This window comes from Vicugna pacos, unplaced genomic scaffold (assembly GCF_048564905.1).
Source record: "Vicugna pacos unplaced genomic scaffold, VicPac4 scaffold_20, whole genome shotgun sequence".
NCBI lineage: Eukaryota > Metazoa > Chordata > Mammalia > Artiodactyla > Camelidae > Vicugna > Vicugna pacos.
In genome coordinates this window covers 78,147,619-78,174,822 of record NW_027328741.1, presented here as the reverse complement: position 1 = coordinate 78,174,822, position 27,204 = coordinate 78,147,619, and positions in this window count along the sequence as shown.

Here is a 27,204-nt window from a genome sequence, read left to right as displayed (position 1 = left end):
ATAAACGTGGACTTTGTTTCCCCACCTCCAGGACACACATGAAGAACTTTTCTGGTCTCCTGAGTGTGGGGAGGCTCCTCCAACTGACAGCAGCACCTGGGATCTAATAGAATCACTTAGCTTGAAATATCTGAGTGTTTCCATAGGCCGGGCTGTGAGCGAAGGTGTGGTTGGACATTAACCCAAACTAATAGCGAGTGTCTGTCTATGAGCAGTGGAAGTGTTTAACTACATCAACAACCTGGGAACACCTGTGCCCCCAGAAAGATGCGTGGACTCTCTTTCCCTCCTCCAGCACACTCACGGAATTGGGTTCAGATGTCTTGAGTGTGGGGAGGTTCTTCCCACTAACAGCGGCGCCTGGGTTCTAATACAATACCTTAACTTGTTTCCATGATGGATTGAAAAGGCCGGTGTGCGGGGGAAAGTTGGGATTTGGCTCTAAACCAAGTATTAGCGAGAGCCTATCCTTGGGATGTGGGTGTTTGACCTACAACCTACAACCATGGAATACCTGTGCCCCCTGAAAGATGCTTTGAATGTTTCCCTACATCCAGCACACACGCGAAGAAGTGTTCTGGTATTCTGAGTGTGGGGATGTTCCTCAAACTGACAGCAGCACCTGGGTCCTTTTAGTATCACTTAGCTTCTGTTCCCTGAGTGTTCCTTAAGGCCAGGTTATGAGGGAAAGCTGGGGGATGGGCTTGGAGGCCATGTATCACTGAGTGCCCCCTGATCCACTGAGGAAGTACTTAGAGGACTTCTCCCTTAACGGAACACCTTTTCCTCCATTCATCTGGGTGGATTGGGGCTGCACATCTCTCCCACACCTAAGAATGTGTTCTGGAATTCTGAGTGCAGGGAAGTTCCTCCAACTGACAGCAGCGCCTGGGTTCTAATTGAATCCCTTTGCTTGTCTTCCCTGATGGAAAGCCTAGGCGGGAGTGCGTGGGAAAGTGTGGTTGGGCTCCAAAACCAAGTATTTGCGATGACCTCTCTATGGTTTGTGGAGGTGTTTAAACTACATCCCTAACCTGGAAACACCTGTGCCCCCATAAAGATACTTGGAGTCTGTTTCCACACCTCCAGCACACACACGAACACTTGCACAGTTATCCTGAGTGTGGGCAGCATCCTCCAACTGAGAGCAGGGCCTTGGTTCTTATAAAATCGCTTAACTTGTCTACCATGTTTGGTTGCCTGATACGGAGTGCTGGGGAAAGGGTGGGTTGGGCTCTAAATCCAAGTATTAGCAGGTGATTCTCCATGGGATTTAGAGGTTATTAACCAAAACCCCACAACATGGGAATACCTGTGCCACTTGAAAAAAGCGTGGACTATGTATCCCCACAAACAGAACACACATGAAGAAGTTTTCTGCTATCCTGAGTGTGGGCTGGCAATTTCAGGTGACAGAAGCGGCTGGGTTCTAATAGAATCCCTTAGCTTGTAATCCCTGAGTGTTTCCCTAGGACTGACTCTGAGAGAAACCTGGGGGTTGGGCTTTGAGGGCAAATAGTAGCGAGTGTCCCCGATGGAATGAGGAAGTATTTAGATGAATTCTCCATAAAGGGAAACACCTGAACACCCATTCATCTGCGTGGAGTGGGGCTTCAAATCACCCCACCACACAAGGTTGGGTTCCAGGATACGAAGGGTGGGGTAGTTCGTCCAACTGACATCAGCGTCTTGGTTTTAATAGAATCCCTTTGCTTGTCTTCCCTGATGGTTTGCCTAGGCCAGTGTGTGGTTGAAAGTGGGATTTGGGATCTAAAACTAAGTATAAGCGTGTGCATCTCCATGGGTAGTGGAGATGTTTAAACTACTACCCACAACTTGGGAATTACTGTGACACCTGAAAAATGCGTGTGCTATGTTTCCCCACGTCCAGCACACACAGGAAGAAGTGTTCTGGGGTTCTGAGTGTGGGGAGGTTCCTCCAACAGACAGCAGCACCTGGCTTTTAATAGAATCCCTTAGCTTGACTTCCCTAAATATTTTCCTAGGCCTAGCAGTAAGCGATGGTGGGGGATGGGCTCTAAAGCCAAGTATTAGCGAGTGCATCTCTGTGGGTAGTGGAGGGTTTTTAACTACTTCCCCAACCTTTGAACACCTGTGCCCCATAAAGATGCATGGAATCTATTTCCCCACCTCCAGCACACACACGGAGAAGTGCTCAGGTATCCTGATTTTGGGGAGGCTCCTCCAAATGACAGCAGCGCCTGAGTTCTAAAAGAATCCCTTTGATTGTCTTCCCTGATGACATGCCTAGGCTGGAGAGTGGGGGAAAGTGGGGGTTGGGCTCTAAACCAAGTATTAGCGAGAGCCTATCCATGGGATGTGGGTTTTTAACCTACAACCCACAACCATGGAATAAATGAGCCCCCTGATAAATGCTTTCACTGTTTCCCTACATCCAGCACACACGCGAAGAAGTGTTCTGGTATTCTGAGTGTGGGGAGATTCCTCAAACTGACAGCAGCACCTGGGTTCTATTAGTATCCCTTAGCTTCTGTTCCCTGAGTGTTTCTTAAGGCCAGGCCATGAGGGAAAGCTGGGGGTTGGGCTTGGGGGCCAAGTAGAAGTGAGTGCCCCCTGATCCACTGAGGAAGTACTTAGAGGACTTCTCCCTAAACGGAACACCTTTTCCTCCATTCATCTGGGTTGATTGGGGTTGCACATCCCTCCCACACCTAATAATGTGTTCTGGAATTCTGAGTGCAGGGAAGTTCCTCCAACTGACAGCAGCGCCTGGGTTCTAATTGAATCCCTTTGCTTGTCTTCCCTGATGGAAAGCCTAGGCGGGAGTGCGGGGGACAGTTTGGTTTGGGCTCCGAAACCAAGTATTTGCGATGATCTCTCTATGGTTTGTGGAGTTGTTTAAAATACTTCCCTAAGCTGGGAACTCCTGTGCCCCCATAAAGATCCGTGGAGTCTATTTCCACACCGCCAGCACACACACGAACACTTGCACAGTTATCCTGAGAGTGGGCAGCCTCCTCCAACTGAGAGCAGGGCCTTGGTTCTTATAAAATCGCTTAACTTGTCTACCCTGTTTGGTTGCCTGTTACGGAGTGCTGGGGAAAGGGTGGGTTGTGCTCTAAATCCAAGTATTAGCGAGTGCTTCTCCATGGGATTTGGAGGTTATTAACCAAAACCCCACAACATGGGACTACCTGTGCTCCTTGAAAAATGCGTGGACTCTGTATCCCCACCACAAGAACACACATGCAGAAGTGTTTTGTTATCCTGACTGTGGGCTGGCAATTTCAGGTGACAGAAGCAGCTGGGTTCTAATAGAATCCCTTAGCTTGTAATCCCTGAGTCTTTCCCTAGGACTGACTCTGAGAGAAACCTGGGGGTTGGGCTTTGAGTTCAAATACTAGCGAGTGCCCCCCGATGGACTGAGGAAGTATTTAGATGAATTCTCCATAAAGGGAAACTCCTGAGCACCCATTCATCTGCGTGGATTGGGGCTTCAAACCTCCCCACCACACAAGGTTCGGTTCCAGTATCCTGAGGTTGGGGTAGTTACTCCAAATGATATCAACCTCTTGGTTTTAATCGAATCCCTTTGCTTGTCTTCGCTGATGGTTTGCCTAGGCCAGTGTGTGGTTGAAAGTGGGATTTGGGATCTAAATCTTAGTATCAGCGTGTCCCTCTCAATGGGTAGTGGAGATGTTTAAACTACAACCCACAACTTGGGAATTACTGTGACCCCTGAAAAATGCGTGTGCTATGTTTCCCCACGTCCAACACACACAGGAAGAAGTGTTCTGGGGTTCTGAGTGTTGGGAGGTTCCTACAACAGACAGCAGCACCTGGGTTTTAATAGAATCCCTTAGCTTGACTTCCCTAAGTGTTTTCCTAGGCCTAGCAGTAAGCGATGGTGGGGGATGGGCTCTAAAGCCAAGTATTAGCGAGTGCATCTCTGTGGGTAGTGGAGGGTTTTAAACTACTTCCCCAACCTTAGAACACCTGTGCCCCATAAAGATGCGTGGAATCTTTTTACCCACCTCCAGCACACACACGGAGACGTGCTCAGGTATCCTGATTGTGGGGAGGCTCCTCCAAATGACAGCAGCGCCTGTGTTCTAATAGAATCCCTTAGCTTGACTTCCCTGATGGCATGCCTAGGATGGAGAGTCGGGAAAAGTGGGGGTTGGGCTCTAAACCAAGTATTAGCGACAGCCTATCCATGGGATGTGGGTTTTTAACCTACAACCCACAATCATGGAATAAATGTGCCCCCTGAAAGATGCTTTGACTGTTTCCCTACATCCAGCTCACACGCGAAGAAGTGTTCTGGAATTCTGAGTGTGGGGAGGTTCCACGAACTGACAGCAGCACCTGGGTTCTATTAGTATCCCTTAGCTTCTGTTCCCTGAGTGTTCCTTAAGGCCAGGTTATGAGGGAAAGCTGGGGGAAGGGCTTGGAGGCCATGTATCACTGAGTGCCCCCTGATCCACTGAGGAAGTACTTAGAGGACTTCTCCCTTAACGGAACACCTTTTCCTCCATTCATCTGGGTGGATTGGGGCTGCACAACTCTCCCACACCTAAGAATGTGTTCTGGAATTCTGAGTGCAGGGTAGTTCCTCCAACTGACAGCAGCGCCTGGGTTCTAATTGAATCCCTTTGCTTGTCTTCCCTGATGGAAAGCCTTGGCGGGAGTGCGTGGGACAGTGTGGTTGGGCTCCAAAACCAAGTATTTGCGATGACCTCTCTATGGTTTGTGGAGGTTTTTAAACTTCATCTCTAACCTGGGAACACCTGTGCCCCCATAAAAATCCGTGGAGTCTGTTTCCACACCTCCAGCATACACAAGAACACTTGCACAGTTATCGTGAGAGTGGGCAGCCTCCTCCAACTGAGAGCAGGGCTTTGGTTCTTATAAGATCGCTTAACTTGTCTACCCTGTTTTGTTGCCTTACACGGAGTGCTGGGGAAAGGGTGGGTTGGGCTCTAAATCCAAGTATTAGCAGATGATTCTCCATGGGATTTGGAGATTATTAACCAAAACCCCACAACATGGGAATACCTGTGCTCCTTGAAAGACGCGTGGACTCTGTATCCCCACCACCAGAACACACATGAAGAATTTTTCTGCAATCCTGAGTGTGGGCTGGCAATTTCAGGTGACAGAAGCGGCTGGGTTCTAATAGAATCCCTTAGCTTGTAATCCCTGAGTGTTTCCCTAGGACTAATTCTGAGAGAAACCTGGGGGTTGGGCTTTGAGGCCAAATAGAAGCGAGTGTCCCCAATGGACTGAGGAAGTATTTAGATGAATTCTCCATAAATGGAAACACCTGAGCACACATTCATCTGCGTGGGGTGGGGCTTCAAATCTCCCCACCACTCAAGGTTGGTTTCCAGTATCCTAAGCGTGGGGTAGTTCCTCCAACTGATATCAGCGTCTTGGTTTTAATAGAATCCATTTGCTTGTCTTCCCTTATGGTTTGCCTAGGCCAGTGTGTGGTTGACAGTGGGATTTGGGATCTAAATCTAAGTTTTAGCGTGTGCCTCTCCATGGGTAGTGGAGATGTTTAAACTACAACCCACAACTTGGGAATTACTGTCACCCCTGGAAAATGCGTGTGCTCTTTCCCCACGTCCAGCACACACAGGAAGAAGTGTTCTGGGGTTCTGAGTGTGGGGAGGTTCCTCCAACAGACAGCAGCACCTGGGTTCTTTTAGTATCCCTTAGCTTCTGTTCCCTGAGTGTTCCATTAGGCCAGGCCATGAGTTAAAGCTGGGGGTTGTGCTTGGAGGCTATGAAGCAGTGAGTGCACCCTGATCCATTGAGGAATTACTTAGAGGACTTCTCCCTAAACAGAACACCTTTTCCTAAATTCATCTGGGTGCAGTGGGGCTGCACAACTCTCCCACACCAAAGAATATGTTCTGGAATTCTGAGTTCAGGGAAGTTCCTCCAACTGACAGCAGCGCCTGGGTACTAATTGAATCCCTTTGCTTGTCTTCCCTGATGGAAAGCCTAGGCGGGAGTGCGGGGGAAAGTGTGGTTTGGGCTCCGAAACCAAGTATTTGCGATGAGCTCTCTATGGTTTGTGGAGCTGTTTAAACTACATCCCTTACCTGGGAACACCTGTGCCCAAATAAAGATCCGTGGAGTCTGTTTCCACAACTACAGCACACACACGAGCACTAGCACAGTTATCCTGAGAGTGGGCAGCCTCCTCCAACTGAGAGCAGGGCCTTGGTTCTTATAAAATCGCTTAACTTGTCTACCCTGTTGGGTTGCCTGATATGGAGAGCTGGGGAAAGAGTGGGTTGGGCTCTAAATCCAAGTATTAGCGAGTGCTTCTCCATGGGATTTGGAGGTTATTAACCATAAACCCACAACATGGGAATACATGTGCTCTTGGAAAAAAGCGTAAATGCAGTATCCCCACCACCACAACACACATGAAGAAGTTTTCTGCTATCCTGAGTGTGGGCTGGCAATTTCAGATGACAGAAGAGGCTGGGTTCTAATAGAATCCCTTAGCTTGTAATCCCTGATTGTTTCCCTAGGACTGATTCTGAGAGAAACCTGGGGTTTGGGCATTGAGGCCAAATAGTAGCGAGTGTCCCCGATGGACTGAGGAAGTATTTAGATGAATTCTCCATAAAGGGAAACACCTGAGCACCCATTCATCTGCGTGGAGTGGGGCTTCAAATCTCCCCACCACACAAGGTTGGGTTCCATTATCCTGAGGGTGGGGTAGTTCCTCCAACTGACAACAGCGTCTTGGTTTTAATAGTATCCCTTTGCTTGTCTTCCCTGATGGTTTGCCTAGGCCAGTGTGTGGTTGAAAGTGGGATTTGGGATCTAAAACTAAGTATTAGCGTGTGCTTCTGCATGGGTAGTGGAGATGTTTAAACTACAACCCACAACTTGGGAATTACTGTGACCCATGAAAAATGCGTGTGCTATGTTTCCCCACGTCCAGCACACACAGGAAGAAGTGTTCTGGGGTTCTGAGTGTGGGGAGGTTCCTCCAACAGACAGCAGCACTTGGCTTTTAATAGAATCCCTTAGCTTGACTTCCCTAAGTGTTTTCCTAGGCCTAGAAGTAAGCGATGGTGGGGGATGGGCTCTAAAACCACGTATTAGCGAGTGCATCTCTGTGGGTAGTGGAGGGTTTTAAACTACTTCCCCAACCTTGGAACACCTGTGCCCCATAAAGATGCGTGGAATCTGTTTCCCCACCTCCAGCACACACACGATGTGGTATTCTGGTATCCTCAGTGTGGGGAGACTCCTCCAACTGACAGCAGCACCTGGGATCTAATATAATCCCTATGTTTGACAAGCTTAAGTGTTTTCCTACGCCGGGCTCTGAGCCTAGGTGGGGTTTGGGCTCTATAGCCAAGAATTAGCGTGTGCCTCTCTATGTTCAGTGGAGGTTTTTAAACTACATTCAAACCTGGGAACACCTGTGCCCTCATCAAGATGCGTGGACACATTTTCGCCACCTCCAGCACACTCACGAAAATGTGTTCAGGTATCCTGAGAGTGGGGAAGATCTTCCAAATGACAGCAGTGCCTGGGTTCCAATAAAACCACTTAGCTGTAATTCCTGTGTGTTTCCCTACGCCGTACTGTGAGGGAAAGCTGGGGGTTGGGATTGGAGGCCAAGTAGAATAGAGTGCCTCCAATGGACTGAGGAAATATTTTGAGGAATTCTCCCTAACGTGGAACACCTGTGCCCCCATTCTTCTGCGTGGAGTGGGTCTCCACACATCCCCCACACTAAAGGCTGGATTCCGGATCCTGAGTGTGGGGAAGATTCTCCAACAGACAACAGCGACTGGGTTCTAATACAATCCCTAAGTTTGCCTTCCCTGATGACTTGTCTATGCCAGAGTGCGGGGGAATGTGGGGTTCAGCCTCGACAAACAAGTACAATCGAGTGCCTCTCCACGGGATGTGGAGGCCTTTAAACTGCAATCAACAACCTGTGAACACCTGTGCCCATTTCCAGATGTGTAGATCTGTTTCCCCAAATCCAGCACACACACGAAGAACTCTTCGGATATCCTAATTGTGGGGAGGTTCATCCAACTGACGGCAGCACCTGGGATCTAATAGAATCTCTTGGATTGACATCCCTGATTGTTTCCTTTGGCCGCGATATGAGTGAAGGTGGGGTTGGGAACTAAACCAAAGTAATAGCGAGTGCCTCTCTAAGAGCAGTGGAAGTGTTTACCTACATCCCCAACCTGGGAACACCTGTGCCCCCAGAAGATGCGTGGACTCTGTTTCCCTCCTCCAGCACACACACGGGATTGGGTTCGAGATGTCTTGAGTGTGGGGAGGTTCTTCCCACTAACAGCAGAGCCTGGGTTAAAATACAATACCTTAACTTGTCTTCCATGATGGATTGAAAAGGCCGGTGTGCGGGGGAAAGCTGGGATTTGGCTCTAAACCAAGTATTAGCGAGAGCCTATCCATGGGGTGTGGGGGTTTGACCTACAACCCACAACCATGGAATAACTGTGCACCATGAAAAATGCGTGTGCTCTTTTTCCCCACGTCCAGGACACACAGGAAGAAGTGTTCTGGGGTTCTGAGTGTGGGGAGGTTCCTCCAACAGACAGCAGCACCTGGGTTTTCATAGAATCCTTTAGCTTGACTTCCCTAAGTGTTTTCCTAGGCCTAGCAGTAAGCGATGGTGGGGGATGGTCTCTAAACCCAAGTATTAGCGAGTGCATCTCTGTGAGCAGTGGAGGGTTTTAAACTACTTCCCCAACCTTGGAACACCTGTGCCCCATAAAGATGCGTGGAAGCTGTTTCCCCACCTCCAGCACACACACGGAGACGTGCTCAGGTATCCTGATTGTGGGGAGGCTCCTCCAAATGACAGCAGCGCCTGGGTTCTAAATAATCCCTTAGCTTGTATTCCCTGATGGCATGCCTAGGCTGGAGAGTGGGGGAAAGTGGGGGTTGGGCTCAAAACCAAGTATTAGCGAGAGCCTTTACATGGGATGTGGGTTTTTAACCTACAACCACAACCATGGAATAAATGTGCCCCCTGAAAGATGCTTTGACTGTTTCCCTTCATCCAGCACACTCACGAAGAAGTGTTCTGGTATTCTGAGTGTGGGGAGGTTCCTCAAACTGACAGCAGCACCTGCGTTCTATTAGTATCCCTTACCTTCTGTTCCCTGAGTGTTCCTTTAGGCCAGACCATGTGGGAAAGCTGGGGGTTGGGCTTGGATGCCATGTAGCAGTGAGTGCCCCCTGATCCATTGAGGAAGTACTTAGAGGACTTCTCCCTAAACAGAACGGCTTGTCCTCCATTCATCTGGGTGGAGTGGGACTGCACATCTCTCTCACACCTAAGAATGTTTTCTGGAATTCTGAGTGCAGGGAAGTTCCTCCAACTGACAGCAGCGCCTGGGTTCTAATTGAATCCCTTTGCTTGTCTTCCCTGATGGAAAGCATAGGCGGGATTGCGGGGGAAAGTGTGGTTTGGGCTCCGAAATCAAGTATTTGCGATGACCTCTCTATGGTTTGTGGAGGTGTTTAAACTACATTCCTAACCTGGGAACACCTGTGCCCCCATACAGATCCGTGGAGTCTGTTTCCACACCACCAGTACACACTCGAACACTTGCACAGTTATCCTGAGAGTGGGCAGCCTCCTCCAACTGACAGCAGGGCCTTGGTTCTTATAAAATCGCTTAACTTGTCTACCCTGTTTGGTTGCCTGATACGGAGTGCTGGGGAAAGTGTGGGTTGGGCTCTAAATCCAAGTATTAGCGAGTGCTTCTTCATGGGACTTGGAGGTTATTAACCAAAAACCCACAAGATGGGAATACCTGTGCTCCTTGAAATATGCGTGGACTCTGTATCCCCACCACCGGAAAACACATGCAGAAGTGTTCTGGTATCCTGAGTGTGGGCTGGCACTTTCAGGTGACAGAAGGGGCTGGGTTCTAATAGAATCACTTTGCTTGTCTTCCCTGATGGTTTGCCTAGGCCAGTGTGTGTTTGAAAGTGGGATTTGGGCTCTAAAACTAAGTATCAGCGTGTGCCACTCCATGGGTAGTGGAGATGTTTAAACTACAACCCACAACTTGGGAATTACTGTGACCCCTGAAAAATGCGTGTTCTTTGTTTCCCCATCTCCAGCACACACACGAAGTTTTCTGGTATCCTGAGTGTGGGGAGGCTCCTGCAACTGACAATAGCAACTGGAATCTAATTGGATCCTTTAGATTGACTTCCCTGAGTATTTTCCTTGGCCGGGTTTTGAGCGAAGTTTTGGGTTGTGCTCTAAAACCAAGAATTAGCGAGTTCCTATCTTTTGGCAGTGGAGGTGGTTAAAGTATATCCACCACCTGGGAACACCTGTGCCCCCATAAAGATGTGTGGACTCAGTTTCCCTCCTCCAGCACACACACGATATCTGGCTCAGATGTTTTGAGTGTGGGGAGGTTCCTCCAACTGACAGCAGCGCCTGGGTTCTAATACAATACATTTACTTGTCTTCAATGATGGCTTGCCAAGGGCGGTGTGCGGGGGAAATTGGGGGTTGGGCTGTAAATCCACGTATTAGCGAGTGCTTCTCCATGGGAAGAGGAAATTATTCACCAAAATCCCACAACCTGGGAATACCTGTGCTCCTTGAAAAATGCGTGGACTCTGTGTCCCCACCTCCAGCACACACATGAAAATTGTTCTGGTATCCTGAGTGGGGGAGACTCCTCCAACTGACAGCAGCACCTGGGATCTAATAGAATCCCTATGTTTGACATCCTTCAGTGTTTTCCTAGGCCGCGCTCTGAGACTAGGTGGGGGTTGGGCTCTAAAGACAAGTATTAGCGTGTGCCTCTCTATGTTCAGTGGAGGTTTTTAAACTACATTCAAACCTGGGAACACCTGTGCCCTCATGAAGATGCGTGGACACTCTTTCACCACCTCAAGCACACACACGAAAATATGTTCAGGTATCCTGAGAGTGGGGAAGATCTTCCAAATGACAGCAGTGCCTGGGTTCCAATAAAACCCCTTAGCTTGTATTTCCTGTGTGTTTCCCTAAGCAGGACTGCGAGGGAAAGCTGGGGGTTCGGGTTGGAGGCCAAGTAGCATCGAGTGCCTCCAATGGACGGAGGAAATATTTTGAGGAATTCTCCCTAACGTGGAACACCTGTGCCCCCATTCTTCTGCGTGGGGTGGGTCTCCACACATCCCCCACACTAAAGGCTGGATTCCGGATCCTGAGTGTGGGGAAGATTCTCCAACTGACAACAGCGACTGGGTTCTAATACAATCCCTAAGTTTGCCTTCCCTGATGACTTGACTATGCCAGAGTGCGGGGGAATGTGGGGTTCAGCCTCGACAAACAAGTACAATCGAGTGCCTCCCCACGGGATGTGGAGTTCTTTAAACTGCAATCCACAACCTGTGAATACCTGTGCCCCTTGCAAGATGTGTAGATCTGTTTCCCCACCCCCAGCACACACACGAAGAACTCTTCGGCTATCCTAAGTGTGGGGAGGCTCCTCAAACTGACGGCAGCACCTGGGATCTAATAGAATCTCTTGGATTGACATCCCTGATTGTTTACTTTGGCCGCGATGTGAGTTAAGGTGGGGTTGGGCACTAAACCAAAGTAATAGCGAGTGCCTCTCTATGAGCAGTGGAAGTGTTTACCTACATCCCCAACCTGGGAACACCTGTGATCCAATAAATAAACGTGGACTTTGTTTCCCCACCTCCAGGACACACATGAAGAACTTTTCTGGTATCCTGAGTGTGGGGAGGCTCCTCCAACTGACAGCAGCACCTGGGATCTAATAGAATCACTTGGCTTGACTTCCCTGAGTGTTTCCATAGGCCGGGCTGTGAGCGAAGGTGTGGTTGGACACTAAACCAAAGTAAGAGCGAGTGCCTGTCTATGAGCAGTGGAAGTGTTTAACTACATCCCCAACCTGGGAACACCTGTGCCCCCAGAAAGATGCGTGGACTCTGTTTCCCTCCTCCAGCACACACACGGCATTGGGTTCAGTTGTCTTGAGTGTGGGGAGGTTCTTCCCAATAACAGCAGCGCCTGGGTTCTAATACATTACCTTAACTTGTCTTCCATGATGGATTGAAAAGGCTGGTGTGTGGGGAAAGTTGGGATTTGGCTCTAAACCAAGTATTAGCGAGAGCCTATCCATGGGGTGTGGGGGTTTGACCTACAACCCACAACCGTGGAATAACTGAGAAACCTGAAAAATGCGTGTGCTATGTTTCCCCACCTCCAGCACACACAGGAAGAAGTGTTCTGGGGTTCTGAGTGTGGGGAGGTTCCTCCAACAGACAGCAGCACCTGGGTTTTAATAGAATCCCTTAGCTTGAATTCCCTAAGTGTTTTCCTAGGCCTAGCAGTAAGCGATGGTGGGGGATGGGCTCTAAAGCCCAGTATTAGAGAGTGCATCTCTGTGGGCAGTGGAGGGTTTTAAACTACGTCCCCAACCTTGGAACACCTGTGCCCCATAAAGATGCGTGGAATCTGTTTCCCCACCTCCAGCACACACACGGAGACGTGCTCAGGTATCCTGATTGTGGGGAGGCTCCTCCAAATGACAGCAGCGCCTGGGTTCTAATAGAATCCCTTAGCTTGCCTTCCCTGATGGCATGCCTAGCCTGGAGAGTGGGGGAAAGTGGGGGTTGGGCTCTAAACCAAGTATTAGCGAGAGCCTATCCATGGGATGTGGGTTTTTAAACTACAACCACAACCATGGAATAAATGTGCCCCCTGAAAGATGCTTTGACTGTTTCCCTACATCCAGCACACACACGAAGAAGTGTTCTGGTATTCTGAGTGTGGGGAGGTTCCTCAAACTGACAGCAGCACCTGCGTTCTATTTGTATCCCTTAGCTTCTGTTCCCTGAGTGTTATTTTAGGCCAGACCATGAGGGAAAGCTGGGGGTTGGGCTTGGAGGCCAAGTAGCAGTGAGTGCCCCCTGATCCATTGAGGAATTACTTAGAGGACTTCTCCCTAAATGGAACACCTTGTCCTCCATTCATCTGGGTGCAGTGGGGCTGCACATCTCTCCCACACCTAAGAATGTGTTCTGGAATTCTGAGTGCAGGGAAGTTCCTCCAACTGACAGCAGCGCCTGGGTTCTAATTGAATCCCTTTGCTTGTCTTCCCTGATGGAAAGCCTAGGCGGGAGTGCGGGGGAAAGTGTGGTTTGGGCTCCGAAACCAAGTATTTGCGATGACCTCTCTATGGTTTGTGGAGGTGTTTAAACTACATTCCTAACCTGGGAACACCTGTGCCCCCATAAAGATCCGTGGAGTCTGTTTCCACACCTCCAGTACACACTCGAACACTTGCACAGTTATCCTGAGAGTGGGCAGCCTCCTCCAACTGACAGCAGGGCCTTGGTTCTTATAAAATCGCTTAACTTGTCTACCCTGTTTGGTTGCCTGATACGGAGTGCTGGGGAAAGTGTGGGTTGGGCTCTAAATCCAAGTATTAGCGAGTGCTTCTTCATGGGACTTGGAGGTTATTAACCAAAAACCCACAAGATGGGAATACCTGTGCTCCTTGAAAAATGCGTGGACTCTGTATCCCCACCACCAGAAAACACATGCAGAAGTGTTCTGGTATCCTGAGTGTGGGCTGGCACTTTCAGGTGACAGAAGGGGCTGGGTTCTAATAGAATCCCTTTGCTTGTTTTCCCTGATGGTTTGCCTAGGCCAGTGTGTGTTTGAAAGTGGGATTTGGGCTCTAAAACTAAGTATCAGCGTGTGCCACTCCATGGGTAGTGGAGATGTTTAAACTACAACCCACAACTTGGGAATTACTGTGACCCCTGAAAAATGCGTGTTCTTTGTTTCCCCATCTCCAGCACACACACGAAGTTTTCTGGTATCCTGAGTGTGGGGAGGCTCCTGCAACTGACAATAGCACCTGGGATCTAATTGGATCCTTTAGATTGACTTCCCTGAGTATTTTCCTTGGCCGGGTTTTGAGCTAAGTTATGGGATGTGCTCTAAAACCAAGAATTAGCGAGTTCCTATCTTTTGGCAGTGGAGGTGGTTAAAGTATATCCACCACCTGGGAACACCTGTGCCCCCATAAAGATGTGTGGACTCAGTTTCCCTCCTCCAGCACACACACGATATCTGGCTCAGATGTTTTGAGTGTGGGGAGGTTCCTCCAACTAACAGCAGCGCCTGGGTTCTAATACAATACATTTACATGTCTTCAATGATGGCTTGCCAAGGGCGGTGTGCGGGGGAAATTGGGGGTTGGGCTGTAAATCCACGTATTAGCGAGTGCTTCTCCATGGGAAGAGGAAATTATTCACCAAAATCCCACAACCTGGGAATACCAGTGCTCTTTGAAAAATGCGTGGACTCTGTGTCCCCACCTCCAGCACACACATGAAGAATTGTTCTGGAATCCTGTGTGTGGGGAGACTCCTCCAACTGACAGCAGCACCTGGGATCTAATAGAATCCCTATGTTTGACATCCTTCAGTGTTTTCCTAGGCCGCGCTCTGAGACTAGGTGGGGGTTGGGCTCTAAAGACAAGTATTAGCGTGTGCCTCTCTATGTTCAGTGGAGGTTTTTAAACTACTTCCAAACCTGGGAACACCTGTGCCCTCATGAAGATGCGTGGACACTCTTTCACCACCTCCAGCACACACACGAAAATGTGTTCAGGTATCCTGAGAGTGGGGAAGATCTTCCAAATGACAGCAGTGCCTGGGTTCCAATAAAACCCCTTAGCTTGTATTTCCTGTGTGTTTCCCTAAGCAGGACTGCGAGTGAAAGCTGGGGGTTGGGGTTGGAGGCCAAGTAGCATCGAGTGCCTCCAATGGACTGAGGAAATATTTTGAGGAATTCTCCCTAACTTGGAACACCTGTGCCCCCATTCTTCTGCGTGGGGTGGGTCTCCACACATCCCCCACACTAAAGGCTGGATTCCAGATCCTGAGTGTGGGGAAGATTCTCCAAATGACAACAGCGACTGGGTTCTAATACAATCCCTAATTTTGCCTTCCCTGATGACTTGTCTATGCCAGAGTGCGGGGGAATGTGGGGTTCAGCTCGACAAACAAGTACAATCGAGTGCCTCCCCACGGGATGTGGAGTTCTTTAAACTGCAATCCATAACCTGTGAATACCTGTGCCCCTTGCAAGATGTGTAGATCTGTTTCCCCACCCCCAGCACACACACGAAGAACTCTTCGGCTATCCTAAGTGAGGGGAGGATCTTCAAACTGACGGCAGCACCTGGGATCTAATAGAATCTCTTGGATTGACATCCCTGATTGTTTCCTTTGGCCGCGATGTGAGTTAAGGTGGGGTTGGGCACTAAACCAAAGTAATAGCGAGTGCCTCTCTATGAGCAGTGGAAATGTTTACCTACATCCCCAACCTGGGAACACCTGTGATCCAATAAATAAACGTGGACTTTGTTTCCCCACCTCCAGGACACACATGAAGAACTTTTCTGGTATCCTGAGTGTGGGGAGGCTCCTCCAACTGACAGCAGCACCTGGGATCTAATAGAATCACTTGGCTTGACTTCCCTGAGTGTTTCCATAGGCCGGGCTGTGAGCAAAGGTGTGGTTGGACACTAAACCAAAGTAAGAGCGAGTGCCTGTCTATGAGCAGTGGAAGTGTTTAACTACATCCCCAACCTGGGAACACCTGTGCCCCCAGAAAGATGCGTGGACTCTGTTTCCCTCCTCCAGCACACACACGGCATTGGGTTCAGTTGTCTTGAGTGTGGGGAGGTTCTTCCCAATAACAGCAGCGCCTGGGTTCTAATACATTACCTTAACTTGTCTTCCATGATGGATTGAAAAGGCTGGTGTGTGGGGAAAGTTGGGATTTGGCTCTAAACCAAGTATTAGCGAGAGCCTATCCATGGGGTGTGGGGGTTTGACCTACAACCCACAACCGTGGAATAACTGAGAAACCTGAAAAATGCGTGTGCTATGTTTCCCCACCTCCAGCACACACAGGAAGAAGTGTTCTGGGGTTCTGAGTGTGGGGAGGTTCCTCCAACAGACAGCAGCACCTGGGTTTTAATAGAATCCCTTAGCTTGAATTCCCTAAGTGTTTTCCTAGGCCTAGCAGTAAGCGATGGTGGGGGATGGGCTCTAAAGCCCAGTATTAGAGAGTGCATCTCTGTGGGCAGTGGAGGGTTTTAAACTACGTCCCCAACCTTGGAACACCTGTGCCCCATAAAGATGCGTGGAATCTGTTTCCCCACCTCCAGCACACACACGGAGACGTGCTCAGGTATCCTGATTGTGGGGAGGCTCCTCCAAATGACAGCAGCGCCTGGGTTCTAATAGAATCCCTTAGCTTGCCTTCCCTGATGGCATGCCTAGCCTGGAGAGTGGGGGAAAGTGGGGGTTGGGCTCTAAACCAAGTATTAGCGAGAGCCTATCCATGGGATGTGGGTTTTTAAACTACAACCACAACCATGGAATAAATGTGCCCCCTGAAAGATGCTTTGACTGTTTCCCTACATCCAGCACACACACGAAGAAGTGTTCTGGTATTCTGAGTGTGGGGAGGTTCCTCAAACTGACAGCAGCACCTGCGTTCTATTTGTATCCCTTAGCTTCTGTTCCCTGAGTGTTATTTTAGGCCAGACCATGAGGGAAAGCTGGGGGTTGGGCTTGGAGGCCAAGTAGCAGTGAGTGCCCCCTGATCCATTGAGGAATTACTTAGAGGACTTCTCCCTAAATGGAACACCTTGTCCTCCATTCATCTGGGTGCAGTGGGGCTGCACATCTCTCCCACACCTAAGAATGTGTTCTGGAATTCTGAGTGCAGGGAAGTTCCTCCAACTGACAGCAGCGCCTGGGTTCTAATTGAATCCCTTTGCTTGTCTTCCCTGATGGAAAGCCTAGGCGGGAGTGCGGGGGAAAGTGTGGTTTGGGCTCCGAAACCAAGTATTTGCGATGACCTCTCTATGGTTTGTGGAGGTGTTTAAACTACATTCCTAACCTGGGAACACCTGTGCCCCCATAAAGATCCGTGGAGTCTGTTTCCACACCTCCAGTACACACTCGAACACTTGCACAGTTATCCTGAGAGTGGGCAGCCTCCTCCAACTGACAGCAGGGCCTTGGTTCTTATAAAATCGCTTAACTTGTCTACCCTGTTTGGTTGCCTGATACGGAGTGCTGGGGAAAGTGTGGGTTGGGCTCTAAATCCAAGTATTAGCGAGTGCTTCTTCATGGGACTTGGAGGTTATTAACCAAAAACCCACAAGATGGGAATACCTGTGCTCCTTGAAAAATGCGTGGACTCTGTATCCCCACCACCAGAAAACACATGCAGAAGTGTTCTGGTATCCTGAGTGTGGGCTGGCACTTTCAGGTGACAGAAGGGGCTGGGTTCTAATAGAATCCCTTTGCTTGTTTTCCCTGATGGTTTGCCTAGGCCAGTGTGTGTTTGAAAGTGGGATTTGGGCTCTAAAACTAAGTATCAGCGTGTGCCACTCCATGGGTAGTGGAGATGTTTAAACTACAACCCACAACTTGGGAATTACTGTGACCCCTGAAAAATGCGTGTTCTTTGTTTCCCCATCTCCAGCACACACACGAAGTTTTCTGGTATCCTGAGTGTGGGGAGGCTCCTGCAACTGACAATAGCACCTGGGATCTAATTGGATCCTTTAGATTGACTTCCCTGAGTATTTTCCTTGGCCGGGTTTTGAGCTAAGTTATGGGATGTGCTCTAAAACCAAGAATTAGCGAGTTCCTATCTTTTGGCAGTGGAGGTGGTTAAAGTATATCCACCACCTGGGAACACCTGTGCCCCCATAAAGATGTGTGGACTCAGTTTCCCTCCTCCAGCACACACACGATATCTGGCTCAGATGTTTTGAGTGTGGGGAGGTTCCTCCAACTAACAGCAGCGCCTGGGTTCTAATACAATACATTTACTTGTCTTCAATGATGGCTTGCCAAGGGCGGTGTGCGGGGGAAATTGGGGGTTGGGCTGTAAATCCACGTATTAGCGAGTGCTTCTCCATGGGAAGAGGAAATTATTCACCAAAATCCCACAACCTGGGAATACCAGTGCTCTTTGAAAAATGCGTGGACTCTGTGTCCCCACCTCCAGCACACACATGAAGAATTGTTCTGGAATCCTGTGTGTGGGGAGACTCCTCCAACTGACAGCAGCACCTGGGATCTAATAGAATCCCTATGTTTGACATCCTTCAGTGTTTTCCTAGGCCGCGCTCTGAGACTAGGTGGGGGTTGGGCTCTAAAGACAAGTATTAGCGTGTGCCTCTCTATGTTCAGTGGAGGTTTTTAAACTACTTCCAAACCTGGGAACACCTGTGCCCTCATGAAGATGCGTGGACACTCTTTCACCACCTCCAGCACACACACGAAAATGTGTTCAGGTATCCTGAGAGTGGGGAAGATCTTCCAAATGACAGCAGTGCCTGGGTTCCAATAAAACCCCTTAGCTTGTATTTCCTGTGTGTTTCCATAAGCAGGACTGCGAGGGAAAGCTGGGGGTTGGGGTTGGAGGCCAAGTAGCATCGAGTGCCTCCAATGGACTGAGGAAATATTTTGAGGAATTCTCCCTAACGTGGAACACCTGTGCCCCCATTCTTCTGCGTGGGGTGGGTCTCCACACATCCCCCACACTAAAGGCTGGATTCCGGATCCTGAGTGTGGGGAAGATTCTCCAACTGACAACAGCGACTGGGTTCTAATACAATCCCTAAGTTTGCCTTCCCTGATGACTTGTCTATGCCAGAGTGCGGGGGAATGTGGGGTTCAGCCTCGACAAACAAGTACTATCGAGTGCCTCCCCACGGGATGTGGAGGACTTTAAACTGCAAACCACAACCTGTGAATACCTGTGCCCCTTGCAAGATGTGTAGATCTGTTTCCCCACCCCCAGCACACACACGAAGAACTCTTCGGCTATCCTAAGTGTGGGTAGGCTCTTCAAACTGACAGCAGCACCTGGGATCTAATAGAATCTCTTGGATTGACATCCCTGATTGTTTCCTTTGGCCGCGATGTGAGATAAGGTGGGGTTGGGCTCTAAACCAAAGTAATAGCGAGTGCCTCTCTATGAGCAGTGGAAGTGTTTACCTACATCCCCAACCTGGGAACACCTGTGATCCAATAAATAAACGTGGACTTTGTTTCCCCACCTCCAGGACACACATGAAGAACTTTTCTGGTATCCTGAGTGTGGGGAGGCTCCTCCAACTGACAGCAGCACCTGGGATCTAATAGAATCACTTGGCTTGACTTCCCTGAGTGTTTCCATAGGCCGGGCTGTGAGCGAAGGTGTGGTTGGACACTAAACCAAAGTAATATCAAGTGCCTGTCTATGAGCAGTGGAAGTGTTTAACTACATCCCCAACCTGGGAACACCTGTGCCCCCAGAAAGATGCGTGGACTCTGTTTCCCTCCTCCAGCACACACACGGCATTGGGTTCAGTTGTCTTGAGTGTGGGGAGGTTCTTCCCACTATCAGCAGCGCCTGGGTTCTAATACATTACCTTAACTTGTCTTCCATGATGGATTGAAAAGGCTGGTGTGTGGGGAAAGTTGGGATTTGGCTCTAAACCAAGTATTAGCGAGAGCCTATCCAGGGGTGTGGGGGTTTGACCTACAACCCACAACCGTGGAATAACTGAGACCCTTGAAAAATGCGTGTGCTATGTTTCCCCACCTCCAGCACACACAGGAAGAAGTGTTCTGGGGTTCTGAGTGTGGGGAGGTTCCTCCAACAGACAGCAGCACCTGGGTTTTCATAGAATCCTTTAGCTTGACTTCCCTAAGTGTTTTCCTAGGCCTAGCAGTAAGCGATGGTGGGGGATGGGCTCTAAAGCCAAGTATTAGTGAGTGCATTTCTGTGTGCAGTGGAGGGTTTTAAACTACGTCCCCAACCTTGGAACACCTGTGCCCCATAAAGATGCGTGGAATCTGTTTCCCCACCTCCAGCACACACACGGAGACGTGCTCAGGTATCCTGATTGTGGGGAGGCTCCTCCAAATGACAGCAGCGCCTGGGTTCTAATAGAATCCCTTAGCTTGCCTTCCCTGATGGCATGCCTAGCCTGGAGAGTGGGGGAAAGTGGGGGTTGGGCTCTAAACCAAGTATTAGCGAGAGCCTATCCATGGGATGTGGGTTTTTAAACTACAACCACAACCATGGAATAAATGTGCCCCCTGAAAGATGCTTTGACTGTTTCCCTACATCCAGCACACACACGAAGAAGTGTTCTGGTATTCTGAGTGTGGGGAGGTTCCTCAAACTGACAGCAGCACCTGCGTTCTATTTGTATCCCTTAGCTTCTGTTCCCTGAGTGTTATTTTAGGCCAGACCATGAGGGAAAGCTGGGGGTTGGGCTTGGAGGCCAAGTAGCAGTGAGTGCCCCCTGATCCATTGAGGAATTACTTAGAGGACTTCTCCCTAAATGGAACACCTTGTCCTCCATTCATCTGGGTGCAGTGGGGCTGCACATCTCTCCCACACCTAAGAATGTGTTCTGGAATTCTGAGTGCAGGGAAGTTCCTCCAACTGACAGCAGCGCCTGGGTTCTAATTGAATCCCTTTGCTTGTCTTCCCTGATGGAAAGCCTAGGCGGGAGTGCGGGGGAAAGTGTGGTTTGGGCTCCGAAACCAAGTATTTGCGATGACCTCTCTATGGTTTGTGGAGGTGTTTAAACTACATTCCTAACCTGGGAACACCTGTGCCCCCATAAAGATCCGTGGAGTCTGTTTCCACACCTCCAGTACACACTCGAACACTTGCACAGTTATCCTGAGAGTGGGCAGCCTCCTCCAACTGACAGCAGGGCCTTGGTTCTTATAAAATTGCTTAACTTGTCTACCCTGTTTGGTTGCCTGATACGGAGTGCTGGGGAAAGTGTGGGTTGGGCTCTAAATCCAAGTATTAGCGAGTGCTTCTTCATGGGACTTGGAGGTTATTAACCAAAAACCCACAAGATGGGAATACCTGTGCTCCTTGAAAAATGCGTGGACTCTGTATCCCCACCACCAGAAAACACATGCAGAAGTGTTCTGGTATCCTGAGTGTGGGCTGGCACTTTCAGGTGACAGAAGGGGCTGGGTTCTAATAGAATCCCTTTGCTTGTTTTCCCTGATGGTTTGCCTAGGCCAGTGTGTGTTTGAAAGTGGGATTTGGGCTCTAAAACTAAGTATCAGCGTGTGCCACTCCATGGGTAGTGGAGATGTTTAAACTACAACCCACAACTTGGGAATTACTGTGACCCCTGAAAAATGCGTGTTCTTTGTTTCCCCATCTCCAGCACACACACGAAGTTTTCTGGTATCCTGAGTGTGGGGAGGCTCCTGCAACTGACAATAGCACCTGGGATCTAATTGGATCCTTTAGATTGACTTCCCTGAGTATTTTCCTTGGCCGGGTTTTGAGCTAAGTTATGGGATGTGCTCTAAAACCAAGAATTAGCGAGTTCCTATCTTTTGGCAGTGGAGGTGGTTAAAGTATATCCACCACCTGGGAACACCTGTGCCCCCATAAAGATGTGTGGACTCAGTTTCCCTCCTCCAGCACACACACGATATCTGGCTCAGATGTTTTGAGTGTGGGGAGGTTCCTCCAACTAACAGCAGCGCCTGGGTTCTAATACAATACATTTACTTGTCTTCAATGATGGCTTGCCAAGGGCGGTGTGCGGGGGAAATTGGGGGTTGGGCTGTAAATCCACGTATTAGCGAGTGCTTCTCCATGGGAAGAGGAAATTATTCACCAAAATCCCACAACCTGGGAATACCAGTGCTCTTTGAAAAATGCGTGGACTCTGTGTCCCCACCTCCAGCACACACATGAAGAATTGTTCTGGAATCCTGTGTGTGGGGAGACTCCTCCAACTGACAGCAGCACCTGGGATCTAATAGAATCCCTATGTTTGACATCCTTCAGTGTTTTCCTAGGCCGCGCTCTGAGACTAGGTGGGGGTTGGGCTCTAAAGACAAGTATTAGCGTGTGCCTCTCTATGTTCAGTGGAGGTTTTTAAACTACTTCCAAACCTGGGAACACCTGTGCCCTCATGAAGATGCGTGGACACTCTTTCACCACCTCCAGCACACACACGAAAATGTGTTCAGGTATCCTGAGAGTGGGGAAGATCTTCCAAATGACAGCAGTGCCTGGGTTCCAATAAAACCCCTTAGCTTGTATTTCCTGTGTGTTTCCATAAGCAGGACTGCGAGGGAAAGCTGGGGGTTGGGGTTGGAGGCCAAGTAGCATCGAGTGCCTCCAATGGACTGAGGAAATATTTTGAGGAATTCTCCCTAACGTGGAACACCTGTGCCCCCATTCTTCTGCGTGGGGTGGGTCTCCACACATCCCCCACACTAAAGGCTGGATTCCGGATCCTGAGTGTGGGGAAGATTCTCCAACTGACAACAGCGACTGGGTTCTAATACAATCCCTAAGTTTGCCTTCCCTGATGACTTGTCTATGCCAGAGTGCGGGGGAATGTGGGGTTCAGCCTCGACAAACAAGTACTATCGAGTGCCTCCCCACGGGATGTGGAGGACTTTAAACTGCAAACCACAACCTGTGAATACCTGTGCCCCTTGCAAGATGTGTAGATCTGTTTCCCCACCCCCAGCACACACACGAAGAACTCTTCGGCTATCCTAAGTGTGGGTAGGCTCTTCAAACTGACAGCAGCACCTGGGATCTAATAGAATCTCTTGGATTGACATCCCTGATTGTTTCCTTTGGCCGCGATGTGAGATAAGGTGGGGTTGGGCTCTAAACCAAAGTAATAGCGAGTGCCTCTCTATGAGCAGTGGAAGTGTTTACCTACATCCCCAACCTGGGAACACCTGTGATCCAATAAATAAACGTGGACTTTGTTTCCCCACCTCCAGGACACACATGAAGAACTTTTCTGGTATCCTGAGTGTGGGGAGGCTCCTCCAACTGACAGCAGCACCTGGGATCTAATAGAATCACTTGGCTTGACTTCCCTGAGTGTTTCCATAGGCCGGGCTGTGAGCGAAGGTGTGGTTGGACACTAAACCAAAGTAATATCAAGTGCCTGTCTATGAGCAGTGGAAGTGTTTAACTACATCCCCAACCTGGGAACACCTGTGCCCCCAGAAAGATGCGTGGACTCTGTTTCCCTCCTCCAGCACACACACGGCATTGGGTTCAGTTGTCTTGAGTGTGGGGAGGTTCTTCCCACTATCAGCAGCGCCTGGGTTCTAATACATTACCTTAACTTGTCTTCCATGATGGATTGAAAAGGCTGGTGTGTGGGGAAAGTTGGGATTTGGCTCTAAACCAAGTATTAGCGAGAGCCTATCCAGGGGTGTGGGGGTTTGACCTACAACCCACAACCGTGGAATAACTGAGACCCTTGAAAAATGCGTGTGCTATGTTTCCCCACCTCCAGCACACACAGGAAGAAGTGTTCTGGGGTTCTGAGTGTGGGGAGGTTCCTCCAACAGACAGCAGCACCTGGGTTTTCATAGAATCCTTTAGCTTGACTTCCCTAAGTGTTTTCCTAGGCCTAGCAGTAAGCGATGGTGGGGGATGGGCTCTAAAGCCAAGTATTAGTGAGTGCATTTCTGTGTGCAGTGGAGGGTTTTAAACTACGTCCCCAACCTTGGAACACCTGTGCCCCATAAAGATGCGTGGAATCTGTTTCCCCACCTCCAGCACACACACGGAGACGTGCTCAGGTATCCTGATTGTGGGGAGGCTCCTCCAAATGACAGCAGCGCCTGGGTTCTAATAGAATCCCTTAGCTTGCCTTCCCTGATGGCATGCCTAGCCTGGAGAGTGGGGGAAAGTGGGGGTTGGGCTCTAAACCAAGTATTAGCGAGAGCCTATCCATGGGATGTGGGTTTTTAAACTACAACCACAACCATGGAATAAATGTGCCCCCTGAAAGATGCTTTGACTGTTTCCCTACATCCAGCACACACACGAAGAAGTGTTCTGGTATTCTGAGTGTGGGGAGGTTCCTCAAACTGACAGCAGCACCTGCGTTCTATTTGTATCCCTTAGCTTCTGTTCCCTGAGTGTTATTTTAGGCCAGACCATGAGGGAAAGCTGGGGGTTGGGCTTGGAGGCCAAGTAGCAGTGAGTGCCCCCTGATCCATTGAGGAATTACTTAGAGGACTTCTCCCTAAATGGAACACCTTGTCCTCCATTCATCTGGGTGCAGTGGGGCTGCACATCTCTCCCACACCTAAGAATGTGTTCTGGAATTCTGAGTGCAGGGAAGTTCCTCCAACTGACAGCAGCGCCTGGGTTCTAATTGAATCCCTTTGCTTGTCTTCCCTGATGGAAAGCCTAGGCGGGAGTGCGGGGGAAAGTGTGGTTTGGGCTCCGAAACCAAGTATTTGCGATGACCTCTCTATGGTTTGTGGAGGTGTTTAAACTACATTCCTAACCTGGGAACACCTGTGCCCCCATAAAGATCCGTGGAGTCTGTTTCCACACCTCCAGTACACACTCGAACACTTGCACAGTTATCCTGAGAGTGGGCAGCCTCCTCCAACTGACAGCAGGGCCTTGGTTCTTATAAAATCGCTTAACTTGTCTACCCTGTTTGGTTGCCTGATACGGAGTGCTGGGGAAAGTGTGGGTTGGGCTCTAAATCCAAGTATTAGCGAGTGCTTCTTCATGGGACTTGGAGGTTATTAACCAAAAACCCACAAGATGGGAATACCTGTGCTCCTTGAAAAATGCGTGGACTCTGTATCCCCACCACCAGAAAACACATGCAGAAGTGTTCTGGTATCCTGAGTGTGGGCTGGCACTTTCAGGTGACAGAAGGGGCTGGGTTCTAATAGAATCCCTTTGCTTGTTTTCCCTGATGGTTTGCCTAGGCCAGTGTGTGTTTGAAAGTGGGATTTGGGCTCTAAAACTAAGTATCAGCGTGTGCCACTCCATGGGTAGTGGAGATGTTTAAACTACAACCCACAACTTGGGAATTACTGTGACCCCTGAAAAATGCGTGTTCTTTGTTTCCCCATCTCCAGCACACACACGAAGTTTTCTGGTATCCTGAGTGTGGGGAGGCTCCTGCAACTGACAATAGCACCTGGGATCTAATTGGATCCTTTAGATTGACTTCCCTGAGTATTTTCCTTGGCCGGGTTTTGAGCTAAGTTATGGGATGTGCTCTAAAACCAAGAATTAGCGAGTTCCTATCTTTTGGCAGTGGAGGTGGTTAAAGTATATCCACCACCTGGGAACACCTGTGCCCCCATAAAGATGTGTGGACTCAGTTTCCCTCCTCCAGCACACACACGATATCTGGCTCAGATGTTTTGAGTGTGGGGAGGTTCCTCCAACTAACAGCAGCGCCTGGGTTCTAATACAATACATTTACTTGTCTTCAATGATGGCTTGCCAAGGGCGGTGTGCGGGGGAAATTGGGGGTTGGGCTGTAAATCCACGTATTAGCGAGTGCTTCTCCATGGGAAGAGGAAATTATTCACCAAAATCCCACAACCTGGGAATACCAGTGCTCTTTGAAAAATGCGTGGACTCTGTGTCCCCACCTCCAGCACACACATGAAGAATTGTTCTGGAATCCTGTGTGTGGGGAGACTCCTCCAACTGACAGCAGCACCTGGGATCTAATAGAATCCCTATGTTTGACATCCTTCAGTGTTTTCCTAGGCCGCGCTCTGAGACTAGGTGGGGGTTGGGCTCTAAAGACAAGTATTAGCGTGTGCCCCTCTATGTTCAGTGGAGGTTTTTAAACTACTTCCAAACCTGGGAACACCTGTGCCCTCATGAAGATGCGTGGACACTCTTTCACCACCTCCAGCACACACACGAAAATGTGTTCAGGTATCCTGAGAGTGGGGAAGATCTTCCAAATGACAGCAGTGCCTGGGTTCCAATAAAACCCCTTAGCTTGTATTTCCTGTGTGTTTCCATAAGCAGGACTGCGAGGGAAAGCTGGGGGTTGGGGTTGGAGGCCAAGTAGCATCGAGTGCCTCCAATGGACTGAGGAAATATTTTGAGGAATTCTCCCTAACGTGGAACACCTGTGCCCCCATTCTTCTGCGTGGGGTGGGTCTCCACACATCCCCCACACTAAAGGCTGGATTCCGGATCCTGAGTGTGGGGAAGATTCTCCAACTGACAACAGCGACTGGGTTCTAATACAATCCCTAAGTTTGCCTTCCCTGATGACTTGTCTATGCCAGAGTGCGGGGGAATGTGGGGTTCAGCCTCGACAAACAAGTACTATCGAGTGCCTCCCCACGGGATGTGGAGGACTTTAAACTGCAAACCACAACCTGTGAATACCTGTGCCCCTTGCAAGATGTGTAGATCTGTTTCCCCACCCCCAGCACACACACGAAGAACTCTTCGGCTATCCTAAGTGTGGGTAGGCTCTTCAAACTGACAGCAGCACCTGGGATCTAATAGAATCTCTTGGATTGACATCCCTGATTGTTTCCTTTGGCCGCGATGTGAGATAAGGTGGGGTTGGGCTCTAAACCAAAGTAATAGCGAGTGCCTCTCTATGAGCAGTGGAAGTGTTTACCTACATCCCCAACCTGGGAACACCTGTGATCCAATAAATAAACGTGGACTTTGTTTCCCCACCTCCAGGACACACATGAAGAACTTTTCTGGTATCCTGAGTGTGGGGAGGCTCCTCCAACTGACAGCAGCACCTGGGATCTAATAGAATCACTTGGCTTGACTTCCCTGAGTGTTTCCATAGGCCGGGCTGTGAGCGAAGGTGTGGTTGGACACTAAACCAAAGTAATATCAAGTGCCTGTCTATGAGCAGTGGAAGTGTTTAACTACATCCCCAACCTGGGAACACCTGTGCCCCCAGAAAGATGCGTGGACTCTGTTTCCCTCCTCCAGCACACACACGGCATTGGGTTCAGTTGTCTTGAGTGTGGGGAGGTTCTTCCCACTATCAGCAGCGCCTGGGTTCTAATACATTACCTTAACTTGTCTTCCATGATGGATTGAAAAGGCTGGTGTGTGGGGAAAGTTGGGATTTGGCTCTAAACCAAGTATTAGCGAGAGCCTATCCAGGGGTGTGGGGGTTTGACCTACAACCCACAACCGTGGAATAACTGAGACCCTTGAAAAATGCGTGTGCTATGTTTCCCCACCTCCAGCACACACAGGAAGAAGTGTTCTGGGGTTCTGAGTGTGGGGAGGTTCCTCCAACAGACAGCAGCACCTGGGTT